Source organism: Chiloscyllium plagiosum, unplaced genomic scaffold (assembly GCF_037043375.1).
Source record: "Chiloscyllium plagiosum isolate Xiang-an unplaced genomic scaffold, Cpla_swu_hap1 HiC_scaffold_4, whole genome shotgun sequence".
Classification (NCBI taxonomy): Eukaryota; Metazoa; Chordata; class Chondrichthyes; order Orectolobiformes; family Hemiscylliidae; genus Chiloscyllium; species Chiloscyllium plagiosum.
Window position 1 is genome coordinate 70,161,885 of NW_028270142.1, and position 14,306 is coordinate 70,176,190.

The 14,306-nt window shown below is 40.9% G+C and overlaps 1 protein-coding gene across 43 annotated transcripts in view; it reads left to right on the plus strand.

The window, feature by feature from the left end:
* rims2a (regulating synaptic membrane exocytosis 2a) overlaps positions 1-14,306 on the plus strand; it is a 1,173,408-nt gene that overhangs the window by 1,003,116 nt on the left and 155,986 nt on the right. The window lies entirely within an intron of this gene.

Sequence of the window (14,306 nt, forward strand, 5' to 3'; positions counted from 1 at the left end):
CAGAGGAGGTTTACCAGGATGCTGCCTGAACTGGAGGGCTTAACTTATAAGGAGAGGTTGACTGAGCTCGGACTTTTTTCATTGGAGAAAAGGAGGAGAAGAGGGGACTTAATTTAGGTATACAAGATAATGTGAGGCATAGATAAAGTCGATAGCCAGAGACTATTTCCCAGGACAGAAATGACTAACACGAGGGGTCATAGTTTTAAGCTGGTTGCAGGAAAGTATAGAGGGGATGTCAGAGGCAGGTTATTTACACAGAGAGTTGTGAGAGCATGGAATGCTTTGCCAGCAGCAGTTGTGGAGGCAGGGTCATTGGGGACATTTAAGACACTCCTCGACTTACATATGGTCACAGAAATTTGAGGGTGCATACATGAGGATCAGTGGTCGGCACAACATCGTGGGCTGAAGGGCCTGTTCTGTGCTGTACTGTTCTATGTTCTATGTTCTAATAGTGAAGAAGTCACTGGTGTTTTTCAGATCATGACACAAGATCTTTAATTAAAGGAGGAGCTGAGGGTGTACATTTGCCCTACAACTCCTTCTATAACTTGAGCATGTAGTCATCAGTGGCCTCTTTCCTTGCCATGACATCTAGTTGAAAGCTAAGATTTAGGAAAAGCAGAATTGCAGCGATAAAAGTAGAACAACAAACAAAACTAATATGAAAATTGCCCGGAAAGGTAAGAAAGTGACCGCATTCTCAGAGTTAACACTTGGAATCCCACAGGGAATTAAGTACTAATTTGAAAGCTGACTGAGAGATCAATGCCTGTGTTCTCATTTGCACTGAGGGTTTTCTGATTGCTTTTGATGAAAACTTTTAAGATTAATGAGTTGAAAAGCATGTTGGATATATATAATTTCTACTGATTATTACAAAAACAAAGATTAAAGCATTGAAACTTCTGACTGTTGGAGTGGTGAGACATCACCAGATGTGTCAATTAAGTCCATTGTGTTTTATTTTAAATGAAGAAGTGAAGTCAAGCATGTTGATCGGGGCTCATACATCAAAAGAGGAAGTGTTATGACAGCCAAAAATGAATAATTCAAAGTAAATTGAATTGAGAGTTGGCACTGTTACTGTGCAAACTGACATTTGATGCCGAGATGGAAGATTTGAATTTGTAGAATACCTTAACATCTTTCTTAGCAACATTCCGAATGCAGATAATAAATGACTCCACGGCCACTGCAGTCATGTAAGAAAAACAGGTAACCTTTTTTACTTACTAAGAACTCACAAATCCAAATGAGACTAATTAATTTGTTTTTAGTGATCTCAGTTAAAAAATTAATCTTAGTCCATAATAGTGAAGAATTTACTGATGTTTTTCAGATCATGACACAAGATCATTAATGGCTTTACAAGGAAATAAACAAATCCTCTGACTTCCATAGCATCTCATTGAACACCAGTGCTGCCTTTCCAGAGTGTAGCCCAGCTAATGCCCTGCATGTAACAGCTGCAAATGCTGAGGTAGACCTTGCCTGTGGGACTTGGGCTTGACATCCTATGTAGAAATTTACTCTGGGATTATTCCACTGTTAATCATTGGCTAATGATGTGAATTGGGCAGCAGGTCAGGCAGCATCCAGGGAACAGGAGAATCGACGTTTCGGGCATAAGCCCTTCTTCAGGAAAGGGGTTATGCCCGAAACGTCGATTCTCCTGTTTCCTGGATGCTGCCTGACCTGCTGCGCTTTTCCAGCAACACATTTTCGGCTCTGATCTCCAGCATCTGCAGACCTCACTTTCTCCTTAATGATGTGAATTAACAAGTAAATAATGTTGGAAACTTTATATGGAAGGCTTAATTAATTTTTAAAAGCTTAATGCTGAACAATTAACCCCATGCCCATCCCTCAGACTTTGCATGCGCCTGTCCTGCTTTGTACCATCATCAGCTTCTTTGATTTGAGAACAACATAATGTAAATAAATCCCTTATTAAGTTAACTGTAGGCTAATTGTTCAGCGATGGGTCAGCCATTATTAAGGGAGCAGGAGAATCGATATTTCGGGCAAGAACCCTTCATCAGGAATGAGACTGGATTCCTGATGAAGGACTCTTGCCCAAAACGTCAATTCTCCTGCTTCTCGGATGCTGTCCGACCTGCTGTGCTTTTACAGCACCACACTCTTGAGTCTGATCTCCAGCATCTGCAGTCCTCACTTTCTCCCAGCCATTATTTAAGTTTACCCACTTCAGCTCTGAACTTATTAAATAAACATATGCTACCCTTTGAACTGTAATTACCCACTGTAATTACTAGTTTCTCAACCCTCTTGCTTTATTTGTGTAGATAGCTCTTTGGAGGCATTGGCTTGTTTTACACCAGCAAATCTGTCCAGGATCTTTTCAAAAATCCATTAATCTACACAGCTTATCTCTATTAACAGTAGTTACTATTATTACAATGTTTCCATTTATTTTCACTTAACTTTCAGTTTTGAAATTGAACTTTATTTTTTAAAATAATGGAATCTGATAGTTCAAGCTGCACTGGGAGTTTTTGATTCTGGTGTTTCTTTCACTTTCTTCAACATAACTGGCTAATTTAAAGTACATTTAAACTAACAGATTTGGGAATGAGAGATGCTGGTTTATGTTCAAGAATAAACAATGTACTTTATAGACCTGAAACAGCCCTTTGTTTTACACACAAGCAAGAAATATCTTTCTATAAATAATAACATTTTAACAAATTGATAAAGACGTGCTTTTGGAACATGCGGTTTCAACAAATGCATTTTTAAAGGACACTGTGCCATTTTTATTCAAGGTACATTTTATGCAATAAAAATGTATAGTTTCTTTCAATATAGGTATCACTGATGAGGTCAACATTTGCTTCCCATATCTAATTGCCCTTGAGCTGAGTAGCTTGCCTGGCATTGAGCAGTTAAGAATCAAGCAACTCCAAATTTCATATGTCATTTGTAAGGGCATGTTTTCACAGATAACCAAATAAATGGCATCCTGCTTTCTTGGTGGAACAATAGTAACATTAACGGTTTAATTTAAAAATATACAGATGTTATCAAGATATTCCTTAGAATTTAGTGTCCACAGTTTTCTTGTTGGCTGTTAGAATTTTGGAGGCTTTATTGATTTATGTTATCACAACCAGGTTCCTAGTACTGAGACTGGCTCTACTGTAATGAGGAGAATGTCAGGTTCTAAGTGATTGATTGTGATATGGGACTGTCTAGTCAGAGGCATAGACAGAGATTTCTGTGGCTGACAACAAGGCATCAGAATGGTGTGTTGCCTCCCTGGTGACAGGGTCAAGGATGTCTCGGACAGGGTGCGGAATATTATCAAAGGGGAGAGTGACCAACAGAAGGTTGTACACATTGGTGCCAACGACATAAAAAGAGAAAAGGATAAGGTCCTGAGGAAACAATATAGGAAATTAGGAAGGAGGTAAAAAACACGTCTTCGAAGATAGTAATATATGGATTACTCACATGCTGGTGAGAGTAGGAATTGGAGGATAGAGCAGATGAATGTGTGGATGAGGAGCTGGTGCAGGGAAGAAGGATACACGTTATTCGATCATTGGAATCTTCTCTGGAGTAAAAGTGACCTGGATAAGAAGGACAGATTGCACCTGAACTAGAAGGGGACTAATATACTGGCAGGGGGATTTGCTGAAGCTACTTCCAAGAATTTAAACTACTTTGGCAAAAGCTTTCAAAAGGTGATTGGGAGTAGACATTCACAGGTTAAGGGATAGCTGGAAATTGAGAAGCCTTCAAAAATGAGATGAGAGTCCAGAGACAGTACATTCCTATTGGGGTAAGGCTGATAGGTATAGGGAATGCTCATGACTAGAAAAAATTGAGGCTTTGGTCAAGAAAAAGAAGAAACCTATGTCAGGTATAGACAGCAAGAATCAAGTGAATCCCTCGGAAAGTGTAAGGGCAATAGGAGTACACTCAAGAGGGAAATCAGGAGGGCAAAAAGGGGACATGAGATAGCTTTGGTAAATAGGATTAAGCAGAATCCAAAGACATACTAGAAGTACATTAAGGATAAAAGAGTAATGAGGGAGAGAATAAAGCTGCTTAAAGATCAGCAAAGCTGCCTATTTGTGAAACTGCAGGAGATGGGTGAGATACTAAATGAGTATTCAACGTCAGTGTTTACTGTGGAGAAGGTATGGAAGCTCGAGAACTTGGGAAAATAAATAGTAAGATCTTGATATTGTTTATTACTTAGGAGGAGGTCATGGATGTCTTAAAACGCATAAAGGTAGATAAATCCCCAGAAGGTGATCTGATGTGCCCCAGAACTTTGTGGGAAGCTAGGGAAGTGTTTGTTGGGCCTATTGCTGAGATATTTGTATCAATAGCCACAGGTGAGGTGTCAGAAGCCTGGAGGTTGGCCAACGTGATATCATTATTTGTAAAAGATGTAAGGAAAAGCCAGGGAACGATGAAATTGTGAACTTGATGTCAGTGGGTGGGTTAACTGTTGGAGGATTCTGGGGAGTTCATATATTTGGAAATGCAAGGTCTGATTAGGAATTGTCAACATGGTTTTGTGTGTGGGAAAGTGTGTCTCAGTAATTTGATTCCTCATGGCCTATGAGGAATATAAAGAAAGCAGAAAGAACTCAAGCCATGAATTAGGAGAACAAGAAGGGACCATGAAATTACCTTAGCAAGTAGGGTTAAAGAGAATCTAAAGGTATTCTATACATACATGAAAAACAAGAAGATAAGCAGGAAGAAGATAGGACCACTCAAGGATAATGAAGGGAACTTGTGCTTGGAGGCAGGGGATGTGGGTGAGATGTTAAATGAGTAAATTGCATCAGTATTCACCCAGGTGAAGGATATCATCATAGAATTATAAAATCCCTACAGTGTGGAAACAGGTCATTTGGCCCAACAAGTTCGCACCGAGGACCCTCCAAAAGGTAACCCAGCCAGATCCATTCCCCTACCCTATTACTGTACATTTACCCCTAACTAATGCACCTAACCTGACCACTTTGGACAATTTGGCATGGTCAATTCAGCTAATCTACACATCTTTGGATTGTGGGAGGAAACCAGACCACCCAGAGGAAACCCACCCAGAGGATGCCGGTTCATAGTTCCTTGAAAATGGAGTCCTAGATTGACAGGATAGTGAAGGAGGCATTTGGTACACTTGTTTTTATTGGTGAGTGCATTGAGCATAAGCGTCGGGAGATCATGTTGCAGCTGTACAAGTTATTGGTTAGCTGATTTTCAGAAAACTGCCTTCAATTCTGGTTTCCCTACTGTAAGAAAGATATTGTGCAACTTAGAAGGGTTAAGAAAAGATATATAGGAATGTTGCCAGTATTGGAGGACTTGAGCTAAGGGAGAGACTGAATAGGCCTGGGCTATTTTTTCTGGAGCATTGGAGGCTGAGAGGTAACCTTAGAGAGATTTATAATATCATGAAGGGCATGATAGGGTGAATAATACATGGCTTGGAGAGGGTGGATGCTAGGAAATTGTTTCCGTTAGGCGAGGAGACTAGGACCCGTGAACACAGCCTTAGAATTAGAGGGGGTAAATTCAGAACAGAAATGCAGAGACATGTCTTCAGCCAGAGAGTGGTGGGCCTGTGGAATTCATTGCCACAGAGTGCAGTGGAGGCTGGGACGCTAAATGTCTTCAAGGCAGAGATTGATAAATTCTTGATGTCACAAGGAATTAAGGGCTATGGGGAGAATGCGGGTAAGTGGAGTTGAAATGCCCATCAGCCATGATTGAATGGTGGAGTGGACTCGATGGGCCGAATGGCCTTACTTCCGCTCCTATTTCTTATGGAATAGACAAAGTATTTTTTCCAGAGTAGAGGAGCCTAAAACTAGAGGGCATAGGTTTAAGTTGAGAGGGAAAAAAATTAAAAGAGACCAAAGGGGCAACTTATTCACACGGAGGATGGTGCATGTATGGAATGAGCTGCAAGGGGAGGTGGTGGAGTCTGGTACAATTACAACATTTAAAAGGCATCTGGATAAGTATATGAATAAGAAGGATTTAGAGGGAGATAGGCCAAAGACTGGCAAATGGGACTAGATTAAGTTAGGACATCTGGTTGGCAAGGATGAGTTGGATGGAAGGGTCTTTTCTGTGCTGTATATGTCTTTGACACTATGACTCCAAAGACATAATGCATGCTTATTTTAGATTCATTTCTGAAACAAAGTAGGTCAGCATTTTTGAAGATAAAATGTAAATTGCTACTTGAGTTGCTGATTAAAGTGGTTTCAATTTCATAATTGCACAGTGAGATTTCAACCTAAATTACTTAATATCTATTCTGCATGATGGTGTGCAATGCTCCACCTGAGCTTTCACCAGAAACTATCAATTCCAAAATACATTTTAACTCATTCCTTTCTGAGGGCCTATTTTTCCTAACATCTTCTTCCTCTTCCTTCATATGTAAATTTAATCTGTACTACTTGGACCACCAGACCAATTTATCCAAATCTTTTAAACATTGACAATGCATTGCTTTGTTTCCAATCCAGTAGGAGCTCTTCAGTATTCAGTCACTTTCTCGTTAGGGTTCTCAGTATTTTACAAATCTTTTTCTGAGTCCCTCTTGGTAACCTTGGATAAATATTATCTGCTTCTGTGAATTTACATGTTTTTCTTCACCTTCATAGGCCTATCTAGAACTTACCTTCCTGATAACATAGTTCATGCATCTATTTGGTTTCTCTCTTTCAATTGAGGCTATTTTATTTTACTGTATTAGTAAATACTTTTAAAATGATCAGCCATTATGTTAACATTATCAACAAGAAAAAGATATGTTTCAGAAAACGTTGCAAACAAAGCTTCACAATGGGACATTAACGCCTGATGAACAATATTTGGTGAAAAAATTGAGAGTTAATAATTTAAGTTTTAAAAATTATAAAATACATCATTGCCTTTTAAGACTCAGAGGTCATTTTCAAATGTGAGTTTAGGCTCACATGGAATAAACTTGCAAACCTGAGTTTGAACTGGCATCCCTTGCAGTTCCTGAACTTTACCCCTGTGTTTTTTTAAGTTGTGTTGCACACAGAATGGTGAAGGTGAGTGTGGTGATCAGTGGGGACAGCGGCGGAAAGTGGATTTCTAATGTGTTGTAAAATTATCTTTGAAATTAGCTAATGAGCAATCCCAAAATGTTGAATTCCAATTCTGAATATGGATTACACAATGTATAAGTCCTGACAATTTAGTTACACATTTTGTTTTATTCATTCATGGGATGAGGGTGTCACTGGCTAGGCCAGTATTTATTACCCATCCCTAGAGGGCTGTTCAGAGTCAACCACATTGACAACAGAAAAGACAACTATGTGCAAACCTACAAATAGAATCCAGCTGAGACTGCACAAATTAATGCTCCATTCCCCATTGTGTTTCCTGCTACCAACTACAAATTAACCAGCAGGTTTGTTTGAAGGTGGTGCTTTACTGCTCCAAAGAGCAAGTGTGAGTGGGTACACATCTGCAAGGCTCTGGAAGACTGGACCTCTTTCAGGTTTCAGACTAGTGATCTACCATGGAGAATGGATCAATTCTAATCAATTGATTATATACATTCATATTTGAATCAGTTTCAATGGGTTCGAGAGACAAGAGTTAAGAGAATAAATTCTCAAAAGCACTAAATCTGAACCTGCTATCAGTTGTTTAAACATTGCCCATGCTTAGAAACTGACACACATTCCTCAACTCATCACTGGACATATTTATTCCATAACATATGTGTGGATTTGGTTCAATTGTCTATTGATGAAATAATATTCACAGAATAATATTTTCTCAAAGTCAGTGTTGGAGGGACCAATGCTTGCTACCTTGTGATAGTATTTTCTGAATGAGACAATGAGCTGGATTTAACCGGACCCCTGGAGATGAACTGGGAAGCAAGAAGGTAGAAACGTCAGTGACATAGCCATCAACTAGATGGCAGGTTATGAAGATTAAGGGCAGCTTCCCAAACCATGTTATCAAGTGTTCTGTTGGCATCAGAAGGACACTCTGTCAAATATGAAAATGCCAGACTTCATTCCTGATGAAGGGCTCTTGTCCGAAACGTCGATTTTCCTGCTCCTCGGATGCTGCCTGACCTGCTGTGCTTTTCCATAACCACTCTAAGCTAGACTCTGATTTCCAGCATCTGCAATCCTCATTTTTGCCAAGGTAAATTCTGTTGCCTCACAGTGGGTTCACAGCAGGAGGTCCTCTTTCATGGCCCACATTAGTGTTCTCCAGCAACAGTGGGGAAGCTGGGACATGTACAAATGTGATGCACCTGAACCACATTGAGACCAATATCTTTGCAGGCAAGTTTGTTAGTGCTGTTAGGAGGAGTGTAAACTAAATCTGGCAGGATGAAGGGATGCAGAATATCATTGAAGCAGAGACACATTATGCGACGATCAAGGAAGCAAATCAGAGTGAGTTCATCTATGTTGAGTGTCAAGAGAGTAAAGCAAGTCTGGATGGTCTTAATTTTAATACTAGGAGTATAATAGATAAGACTGATGCGTTAATAGTGTGAATTGACACATGGAAGTGTGATACTGTTGCCATCAGAGAAACCTGGTTGAGGGAAGGGCTGGACTGACAACTCAACATTTCAGAGTATATGATCTTTAGGTGATATAAAAGGAGGGTGTAAAAAGGATGGTGATGGTATAGCACTATTAGTAAAGGAGTCAATTACTTCAATAAGGAGAGATGATACTTTGGAAGAGTCCTCAAACAAAGCTTTTTTTGGATAGGACTTGGGAATGTTAAGGGAGCAGCTACTTTGCTGGGTGTCTATTATAGGCCCGCAAAGAGTCAGCGGGAAATAGAGGAGCAAATATGTAGACAGTTCACAGAGGTATGTAAGAGTAATAATCAGGTAATTGTACTAGGCGATTTTAAAGTTTCCAACATAGAATAGTCATAGTTAAAGTTTTAGAGGAAGCAGATTTCTTGAAATATATTCAGAGGAATTTTTTAAATCAATACATGCCAGGATCAAGTATATCTTGGAGACAGTGCAAAATATTCTCAAAGGGACGTGGGATCAGCATGAGTTCTTGTACACATTGGAACTAACGATGTAGGAAGAAAAAAGGATGAGATTCTGAAGGGAGAATATAGGAAGTTAGGCAGGGATTTAAAAAGGAGGCCCTTGAGGGTAGTAATATCTGGATTGCACCTGGTGCTGCGTGCCAGTGAGGGTAGGAATAGGAGGATAGAGCAGATGAATGCATGGCTAAGAGCTGGTGCAGGGGAGAAGGGTTCACATTTCTGGATCATTGGTATCTCTTCTCGGGTAGAGGTGACCTGTACATGCACGTCGGATTGCACTTGAACTAGAAAGGGATGAATTCACAGGGAGATTTGCTAAAGCTGCTTGGGTGGATTTAAACTAGTAAGGGTGAGGAAGTGAGACCCAGGGAGATAGTGACAACAGAGATTGGTCTGAGACTGACCTGATCAGGTGCACCCTAGAACTCTGTGAGAAGCTAGGGAAGTGATTACTGGGACTCTTGCTGAGATGTTTGTATCATCGATAGTCACAGGTGAGGTGCTGGAAGGTTGGCTAATGTGATGGCACTGTTTAAGAAAGGTGGTAAGGACAAGCCAGGGGACGATAGACCAGTGAGCCTGACGTCAGTGGTGGGCAAGTTGTTGGAGGGAATCCTGATGGACAGGATGTACAATTATGTCGAAAGGCAAGGACTGATTAGAGATAGTCAGCATGGCTTTGTGCATGGGAAATCATGTCTCACAAATTGATTGTGTTTTTTGAAGAAGTAGCAAAGAGGATTGATGAGGGCAGAGCGGAAGACGTAATCTATATGGACTTCAGTAAGGCGTTCGACCACGTTCCCATGGGAGACTGGTTAGCAGGGTTAGATCTCATGGAATACAGGGAGAACTAACCATTTGGATACAGAACTGTCTCAAAGGTAGAAGACAGAGGGTGGTGGTGGAGAGCTGCTTTTCAGACTGGAAGCCTGTGACCAGTGGAGTGCCACAAGGATCGGTGCTGGATCCACTACTTTTCATCATTTATATAAATGATTTGGATGTGAGCACAAGAGGCATAGTTAGTAGGTTTGCAGATGACACCAAAATTGGAGGTGTAGTGAACAGTGAAGATGGTTACCTCACAGTACAATGGGATCCTAATCAGATGGGTCAATGGGCTGAGAAGTGGCAGCTGGAGTTTAGTTTAGATATACACGAGGTGCTGCATTTTGGGAAAGCAAATCTTAGCAGGATTTCTACACTTAATGGTAAGGTCCTAGGAAGTGTTGCTGAACACAGTCGAGTCACAGATAGATAGGATAGTGAAGAAGGCATTTGGTATGCTTTCCTTTATTTCCTTTATTGCAATCCATCCTTCTTGTACAGGTCAATTCTACCCCAAAAGAGATTCCAATGATCCAAAAATGTGAATCTTTCTCCCATATACCAGCTCTTCAGCCATGCATTCATCTGCTCTATCCTCGTTTTCCTGCCCTCACGAGCTCGTAGCACTGGGAGTCTTGTTGAACAAAGAGACCTTGGAGTGCAAGCTCATAGCTCCTTGAAAGTGGAGTCGCAGGTAAATAGGATAGTGAAGGAGGTGTTTGGTATGCTTTCATTTATTGGTCAGAGTATTGAGTACAGGAGTTGGGAGGTCATGTTGCGGCTGTACAGGACATTGGTTAGGCCACTGTTGGAATATTGCGTGCAATTCTGGTCTCCTTCCTATCAGAAAGATGTTGTGAAACTTGAAAGGGTTCAGAAAAGATTTACAGAGTGTTGCCAGGGTTGGAGGACTTGAGCTATGGGGAGAGGCTGAACAGGCTGGGGCTGTTTTTCCTGGAGCATCAAAGGCTGAGGGGTGACCTTATAGAGGTTTACAAAATTATGAGGGGCATGGATAGGATAAATAGATAAAGTCTTTTTTCCTGGAGTGGGGGAGTCTAGAATTGAGGGCATAGGTTTAAAGTGAGGGGGGGAAAAGATATAAAAGAGACCTACGGGGCAACATTTTCACGCAGAGAGTGGTACGTGTATGGAATGAGCTGCCAGAGGAAGTGGTGGAGGCTAGTATAATTGCAATATTTAAAAGGCATCTGGATGGGTATATGAATAGGAAGGGTTTGGAGGGATATGGGCCTAGATTGGGACTAGATTGAGTTGGGATATCTGGTCGGCGTGGACGAGTTGTGATAAATTAAACTGCATTTGTTTCAATGCAAAAGGCCTAACAGGGAAAGCAGATGAACTCATAACATGGTTGGAAATATGGGATTGGAATATCATAGCAATTACAGAAATGTGGCTCAGGGATGGAAAGCTTAATGTTCTAGCATACAAATGCTCTAGGAGGAATAGAAAGGGGGGGCAAGCGAGGAGTGGGAGTGGCATTTTTGATAAGGGATAACATTACGGTTGTACTTGAGGATATTCTTGGGAATACTTGGGTATGTCACTTGGGTGGAACTAAAAAATAAGAAAGAGATGACCATCTTATTGGGATTGTACTATAGCACTCCACCCTTCCTCCCCCCCGCCATGGTCAGTGGGAAATTGAGAACCAAATTTGTAAGGAGATCTCAGTTATCTGTAAGAATAATAGGGTGGTAATGGTAGGGAATTTTAATTTTCCAAGCATAGACTGGGATTGCCGTAATGTTAAGGGTTTAGATGGAGAGGGCGGCACGGTGGCACAGTGGTTAGCACTGCTGCCTCACAGCGCCAGAGACCTGGGTTCAATTCCCGCCTCAGGCGACTGACTGTGTGGAGTTTGCACGTTCTCCCTGTGTCTGCGTGGGTTTCCTCCGGGTGCTCCGGTTTCCTCCCACAGTCAAAAGATGTGCAGGGTCAGGTGAATTGGCCATACTAAATTGCCCATAGTGTTAGGTAAGGGGTAAATGTAGGGGTGTGGGTGGGTTTCGCTTCGGCGGGTCGGTGTGGACTTGTTGGGCCGAAGGGCCTGTTTCCACACTGTAAACTAATCTAATCTAATCTAATCTAATCGAATTTGTTTGTTGCGTACAAGAAAATGTTCTTGTTCAGTATGTGGATGTGTGGAATTGTGTGAAATAGATAGTTGTATGATGGGAAAACTGGCCAACCCCTGGTTGTAACACAATGCAAGTTTATATTATAGCAAAGGTCAAAGCCTTTTACTAACCTCAGCAGGACATGATGCAGGCTAAGTCCACGTAAATTCTTTGACCTTGGTAAACCTTGTCAGAGCTTGATTAATTGGCTCCATATTACTTCTGGAATACTAACTAAGCCTAAATAAGGACAATCATAAAACCTCTGAGCACCCAACAAGGACTAGGTTTTGGGATGATGTAAGTAACACAAGATTTGGGAAGTCAACATGACAAACATGGGAAGTAATAACACAGATCATATTTAAATGTATTGGTCTAATAGATGACAAACTCCTGTGATAATTAATGATAGCTATTGATAAGTTTTGAGTATAAAGGTTCCTGCTTTTCTGTCTGTAAGTGTGAACTTGTGAGAGAAGCTGAGAGCAACTCTCTCTCTGTCTTTCAGGTTTAGCCATCTGCATGCAGTTCTATTGTCAATAAAGACCGATTGTTTGTCGGAACAAGCTGTGCTGAATTTTTTTATTGACTTTGTTTAGCTCTCACAGTCCTGTAGCTATTTTGTAAATCCACTTCTGCAGATGTACTTTCTAGAGAAGCTGCAAAACTTGAGCTACTCCTGTAAAATAAGGCAGGGCAAATGACTGAGTTGTCAGTGGGGGAGCACTATGGGGCCAGTGACCATAACTTTATTCGTTTTAACCTCGTGATGGAAAAGGATAGACAGGATCTAAAAGTTAAAGTTTTAAATTGAAGGAAAGCCAATTTTGACATTATTAGGCAAGAATTTTCAAAAGTTGAATGAGGGTGAATATTCACAGGTGAAGGGACAGCTGGAAAATGAGCAGCCTTCAAAAATGAGATAACAAGAGTCCAGAGACAGTATGTTCCTGTTAGGGTGAAAGGCAAGGCTGGTAGGTGTCGAGAATGCTGGATGACGAAAGAAATTGAGGTTTTGGTTTAGAAAAAGAAGGAAGCATTTGTCAGGTATACACAACAGAGATCGAGTGAATCCTTAGAAGAATATAAAGACAATAGGAGTATACTGAAGAGGGAAATCAGGAGAACAAAAATGAGACATGAGATAGCTTTGGCAAACAGGATTAAGGAGCACCCCAAGGGACTTTATAAATACATTAAGGATAAAAAGGTAATTAAGGGGAGAATAGTATCCCACAAAGATCAGCAAGGCAGCCTATGTGTGGAACTGCAGTGGATGGGGGAGATATAAAGGAGAATTTTGCATCAGTGTTTACTGTGGAAAAGGACATGGAAGCTACATAATGTAAGGAAATAGATGGTGACATCTTGAAAAATGTCCATATTACAGAGGGGGTAGTGCTAGATGTCTTAAAATGCATTAAGGTGGATAAATCTCTAGGATCTGACCAGGTGTACCGTAGGACTCTTTGGGAAGCTAGGGATGTGAATGCAGGGCCCCTTACTGAGATATTTGGATCATCAGTAGTCACAGATGAGGTGCTGGAAGACTGGAGTTTGACTACAGTGGTGCCACTATTTAGGAAAGGTGGTAAGGAAAAAACAGGGAACTATAGACTGGTGTGCCTGACATCAGTGGTGAGTAAGTTGTTGGAGGGAATCCTGAGGGACAGGATTTAAATGTATTTGTATTGGCAAGGACTGATTAGGAATAGTCAACATGGCTTTGTGCATGGGAAATCATGTCTCACTAATTAGATTGAGTGTTTTGAAGAAGTAACAAAAAGGATTGATGAGAGCAGAGTGGTGGACATGATCTATATGGAATTTTTTAAGGTGTTCAACAAGGTTCCTCGTGGGAGACTGGTTAGCAAGGTTAGATCACGTGAAATACGGGGAGAACAAGCCATTTGGATACAGAACTGGCTTGAAGATAGAAGACAGAGGGTAGTGGTCAAAAATTGTCTTTCAGACTGGGGGCCTGTGACCAGTGGTGTGCCACAAGGATTGGTGCTAGGTCCATTGCTTTTCATCATTTATGTAAATGATTTGGATGTATATACAAGAGTTATAGTTAGTACGTTTGCAGATAACACCAAAATTGGAGGTGTAGTGAACAGTACAATGGAATCCTGATCAGATAAGCCAATGGGCCGTGGAGTTTAATTTAGATAAATGTGAGGTGCTGCATTTTGGAATGGCAAATCAGGGCAGACTTATACACTTAATGGTAAG